The sequence below is a fragment of the Brachyhypopomus gauderio genome, chromosome 5 (genome assembly GCF_052324685.1).
Source record: "Brachyhypopomus gauderio isolate BG-103 chromosome 5, BGAUD_0.2, whole genome shotgun sequence".
NCBI lineage: Eukaryota > Metazoa > Chordata > Actinopteri > Gymnotiformes > Hypopomidae > Brachyhypopomus > Brachyhypopomus gauderio.
The window spans coordinates 5478378-5484817 of record NC_135215.1 but is presented as its reverse complement, the minus strand read 5'-3'; positions in this window follow the sequence as shown (position 1 = coordinate 5484817).

Genomic DNA, 6440 nt, shown 5'->3' with positions numbered 1-6440 from the left:
TGACAAGGTTTAATGCTGTGTTTTTCAGCAGTTGCATAACAGCTTTCAAAAGCACACGTGAATATGCACTGACACACAAACCTGCACACATACACACACAAACATACACACAGACACACGTGTGCATGTATGCACACACACACACACACATATACACTTTGCTTTCAGTCTCTACAGCAATCCAGCCTCTGCTCAAGACTCTCCCTCTGCAGTGCAAATGACTACAGCAGACCATTACCCAACATCTCCTCGGTGCAAAACAATATGCGCCATCTCTGCCTCTCACTGGCTAATGCAACATTCCAGCTTTTATACTTAAACCCAGCAGCCAAAGTGCATATGTGTAGAATGCCAGCGTTCTTCCAGCTGCTGGTCTGGAAACAAATATGCTTCCCAAAACGTTGAAGGTTAGAGGCTTTAATAGGTGGTGTTTTGTCTATGTGGGTCAGAGCAGCCAGGGTAGCATTGGGTAAGCTGAAGAATTCATGCTGATACAGTGGATGTCAAAGTGGGGATTTTAGAATTGAGAATTTGAGAATTGTCTTGTGTCTAATACATTGCTCCTTATTTTTGGGGTATGTTTATTTCATGCCAATGAAAGCCAATAAGGGAGAAACTCTTTCTCAGCTTCCTGTAGTGAAATTCATTAAACTAGTGAATTCTGAAGTCATGTTTAGAATTGTTTTATTGAAACAATAAAAAACAATAAAAGTAAAACCCAGAGGAACAGTAACTTCACAGGCCATCCAATTACAGAAACCATTCACGACATAAACAGCACACCGGGACTACAAGACATTGGTCTTGGTGGGGCTCAGGTATACCTATAAAACACTTTGCCTGACAAAGTTTACTTCATTGACTGGTCATTACAGGAAGTCATGAACAATAGTTTATTTTATTATTTTGTTTTTAATGAGTGAGTCGCATATTTTTCTTACAGACAATCAGCAAAGCATTTGGAAGAAATTATTTTGTAAGTGAACTACAACTACTGTTCCAAATTTATATTCGAGAATCTACTATTTCTTATTGTAATTTATCTGATAGGCTATATCCTTTACTGGTAAACATTGACCATTTAAAAACTTGTTACAAATCTGCTTCACAGTTATTAGACTGTATAGCTCAGCTAATAATAGCTAATGAAATAGCTTGATCGGTGTATACAAATTACTGGGACAACGGTTGTCAATTAGCTAGCCAATCTTTCCCTGTTAAATAAAGAACGATTCTGTCAGATAAACAGAGCACCAGGAAGTGCAGGGAACAAGGAGAGGAACGATTTAGCGACAAGTTTATTTGTCTTGTGTTGGTAGATGTTAATGGTTACAGTAATTTAGCCAACAGATTGGCATTAAACCCCATTAAACCCCAACACTTTTAGGAAACACACCCATATCTACATGATAATATCATTTTTAACAGGAAAATGAATTTGCTATCATTAATACAATTCAATTATTTATATAACATACTTAGTTTGTTAAGTATGTTCATTTCATTAATAATACTGAATTAACCTAGCTATCTGTCCAGATATGAACACATATGATCATGTCTTAGTGAGTCAGAGAAGACACAAACATGGTTGTTGTAAATAACACTGGCTGTTTGAGCTGTGTCTTAATTCCAGCCAGCAAAGCCGACAAACGTAGCTTGTGTCGTACTGTTGTAAAAGCCTTCCTCGCATGATCTAGTGGAGGGTTTATTGAAATGAAAACCATCTCACCCAGAGGAGCAGTAACTGTGTGGGCCATCCAATTACAGAAAACACTGACGACATAAACAGCACCCTGGGACTGCAAGACATTGGTCTTGGTGGGGTTCAGGTATAGCCCATAAACAACACAGTTCTGCCTGCCTACATTCACTTCTTTGGTCATTACTTGAAGTCATGAACAATATTTTGTTGTTTTAAAGAGGGGGCCAATAAAATTATACTGTACAGGACTGCTCTAGACTCTCTGACGACAGCGAAAAACTGCTTTCTATCATGGACAATGACAGTCACCCATTGCCCAACATCCTCGTGAAGCAGAGGAGTGTGTTCAGGGGAAGGGCAGAGGAGTGTGTTCAGGGGAAGGGCAGCGGAGTGTGTTCAGGGGAAGGCCGCGGTCACAGAACCGTTCAACTGACCGACTCCAGACATAATTCATTCCAAGAGCCATCAGACTATTTAACTCTGATGATTCTTAATCTTAAGATTAAATACTAGATGGTTACTTCATCATAAATCATTATGGGCAACACATATTCCATATGCATGTGTGTTACATATTACATATATATGTATTGGTCTCATTCTATTCACATATTTACATATTTATGCATATAGATTCTGGCCATATGGTTTTGGGTTGTACAGTTACTGGCTAATACTTTTGCATCTTTGCATATAATTGTTACTTTTATTTGCCAAGATTTCATTACATTTTGCATTTAGTATAGTTTATTCTTTTATAACTCCTTATATTACACCAGTTTTACATCTCTGTTGTAGTGTATTGAACAACAGAAGCTGTTCCAATGATAACAATGACAACCCAAGCTTATCATTACTTCTTATTGTCATTTGTCTGATATACCCTCCAGTATTAATACAATTCAACATACCCAACAATTTTCTGAGCTAAACATAGAGGCTTAGCTAAAGTAGTCAATGATGAATAATGTCTGTGTGACATGAGGATGAGTGAGGTCACCTTGTGGGTGGAGTGGGGGCGTTTGATGGACTGTGGGAGAGTCCTACATGGAGCTGTCAACTTAGCAGATGAAGAGTAACTTGTTGGCACAGTGCCATACCATAGTAATTTTGAGACAAAACCGGTTCAGCATGGGACTTATCAGCTATGACCAGACTTTGCTATTCTAGGTGTCTTTATGAATGTACACACTGGTGTTTTCTGTAGAAAAATGTCAGAGAAGAGCTTCAGTATTACAGGCCTATGTGTGTGGGTTGTAATAGCCAAAGGCATGTAGCTCACAGGTCTTTATTAACAGAATAATGTTTTGTTTAAAGATATTTAGATATAAAACGCAACCTGCATTTCCTTTTCAGCCAAGATGTTGATTTACAATTACATTTTCTGTGTACAGATCATTGTTTGGACAATCTGTAGTAGGTGACTAAAACCCAGAGTGGATTGAGAGATAGATAAACTGAAGGAGGGGTTGAAAAATTAGATTAAACAACCTGATACCATCTCCCAGTCATCTCAAACCTATGTGCACACACGCACACTGGACTGTGGTCTCTATGTGTTCCAGCTTATCGACGTCTCACTAAATACGTGCTGACACAATGCCATACTGTGTTTCACTGTGTCCTTGATGGGTGCGACTGTTTACCCTGTGACACTGAACACTGTGCTGCCATAGAAACTTGACACTGACAAACTGCCCGGAAATGATACTATTGAAAAACACACAGTTGATGTCAAAGATGTCTTTTAACAGTGACTTTGATGTATACACCTTACCTTAAAATTTTAACCATTCAAGAGAAAGAATGTCCTCTGTCCTGTCATGTATCAGTTACTTATAATAACACATTAAAGATGAGAATACAAATAGTATTATAAAAATGGCTCCTGATGTCAATGCTGTATTACAGGTATGTCTCTCTGTGTAAGACAGATGCCGATTAGACTAGTACGGAGTCAGAAGAGCTGCAACCCCTGAACATGACTATGCTGCACAAATACATGGCTTATGCCATATGTACAATATAGGGTTTGGTTCAGGTGTAGACACGATAAAAAGAAATAATTTATTTATCACTGAAAAACTAGGGACAATGACCGGTTATAGGAAGAACTTCAGAGAAATATTCGCTCTATAATCTACTGTAGAGTTTTAACTAACACACACACACACACACACACACACACACACACACACACACACACACACACACACACACACACACAACACACACACACACACACACACAGACTCCTCTTGGGATCTTGCTGCAGCAGTAACAGCTGGTGAGTGCGTTACTGTGATAACAGACAAAACAAGTCTCTTGGCGTGAGCCTGACAGGAAGCCCCTGATGAAAGCACTTCCTGTCTGGCTGAGCGACGCGGCGGCAGTGTTCTTGGTGTTGGTTTTCTCCTGCCGCTGTGTTGGCCCTCCATCTAACCATCTATGCCCCAGCGTGCTCCCGACTCACAGACCACAAACACTGCTAATCAAGAAATCAAGAGACATGGTTACAGTCTGTAGTAGTGACTGTGGTTGTGAATGAAGGCCTATCTACTGCTGTTGGGGTTTTAACTTTGATTGTGAAAGACAAGCAAATCAATTTTACTCTGGCCCCAGTCTTGAAGTGGTTCTTTTCTTTTTTGTATGTCAGTCAGAAGCCCATGCCCTGTTTGCTACAGCTAGAGAGGAGATTAGTAATGTGGGAAAGCTCAGATGTGTGGGCTTTGTCTGGCATGTAATCTGATGTTCTGTGAGTGTTTTGAAAAGGCTGGTTTGTCTGCATGTCTGAGTTTAGATAGCCGTCTATGTCTTTGCTTTGAGTCAAAGTAGGGACATATGTGCTCATGCACATGCTCACGCCGACGAAACCTCTCAGACGAACGTTTTCTCTTAGTGAGTTCACTGTGGTGACAGACATCGGCGACAGGGGCACGCCTCCTCTGCCGTCAGCACCACCACCTGGATATGACCCCTTGACTGCCTACCCCACCTGTAACAAACCTTTCAGTTAGCCTTTAAAGACCAGGGAGTGTAATGGAAAGAAAAATACGGAGTGTAAGAGAGAGCTTTAGACCTGTGATTTACAGCCAGCCTGTACTGATTTAGGCCAAATTTATGCTCATGGGGTAAAGAGAACCCCAAGGCCCTTGTTCAAAGCTAGACTGCTCAATCTAATTGTATTATTTAGGTCATGACATGACATTTTTTAATGAAGATCAAGTCATGACAGGATTTCTGGTGAAGGATTTCCTTACTCCACTGAGCCTGGTGCTCACTGGGCTTGGGTGACATATGTGCCAGGATGGCTTTGGAGAGAACTGGCATCAAAAATGCTCTTTCATTACCATAATGAGACTGACAGAAATTCACAAAAAGACACAATTAGCCACAATTAGCCACAACTGACCAGCCAGCCCTCGGAAAAAAGGAGGTTATTCATAGATGTGTCTTTCTAGGAGCTCCCTGAGAATAATGGACTGTGATAGTGTTTCTGTATCAGTATCGCTATGACATCATAGCTGGAAAACGTGTTTTCCTATGGTCACCTGACATTTTATCTTAAACGTCCTCCACATCCTCTTATCTCTACCCCCCCACTCTCTTTCTTCCCCCCCCTCTCTTTCACACATAATTGCGCACACACACGCGTGCACACACATTTTATCACTTCCTATCATTCCCTTGTCTGGCTTTAAACAATCAGCGGGTTCTGTGTTTGTCTTTTGGACAGACGCCACCTTGGCCACCTTCAATGGGTGAAGGTGCACGGTACAACAGAACAGGTTTGCTGAAAGAACACCCTGCTGTCTACAGACGTGTGGCACCTACAGTGAGCTGTGCTTTTGTCCTACACAAGAACCTTTCATGAAGCTCAGATGACTCAGGAGTGAAGCACGCTCTGCTCGTTGGAGACTGGACAGTTTTGTTGATCAGTTGATCAGATTCTCTCCTTGTTTTTTGATGATGAGATGCAAGAAACAGTTTGTATCTTACTCATGTTTGACTCAGTTTAACACAGATAAACGGTGTTAAGATAAACTGTGTGAAGTTGTACACGTTCATATAGATGGGTTTCCGAGTGTAGTCGTCAGACTTGTTTTAATAGCTACAGGCCTTTTTTTTGTAAAAGTTCAGACATTAGGTGTTCACAAGCATAGATTCTCCACTGATATTCATTGTGTTTATGCCTTAAGCAGAGGGAGTGTTGAGTGTTAACCCAGATTGGACTGTCATTCAGTCAATAGTAGAATCCCAATACACAAATGACAATTTTTTAAATATTAAATTTTAAATATAAAATCCACATTTCCATTATTTTCCATACATCAACTCTACATCACAGTGAACCTGCAGAAATTACGCAGGTGTGATTTGATATCAGACATGTGTCAGCTCTGTGCATGTGTTAATAGTTTTAAGACAGTGAGAGCGGTTTATGTTTCACTCTGATCACACTTTCCTACATGATAGTCAGGTGATGAGAAGTGGGTTAGAGCTTGACCAACAGGGAGCATGCAAACATCTTTGAACCCAGACACACGTGCACGCAAACACACACTTGCTGTCATATGAGGGACACGGTCAAACATGCATTCATCGCAGACCCATGCTAAACAAACATTTACATGTATTAAAGTCTCCTGTGTGGAGTGATGAACTTTCTCATACCAGGTCAGGCAATGCAACCTGCCCTACACAGTTCACACACGGCTCCTTGTCACACGGGTCA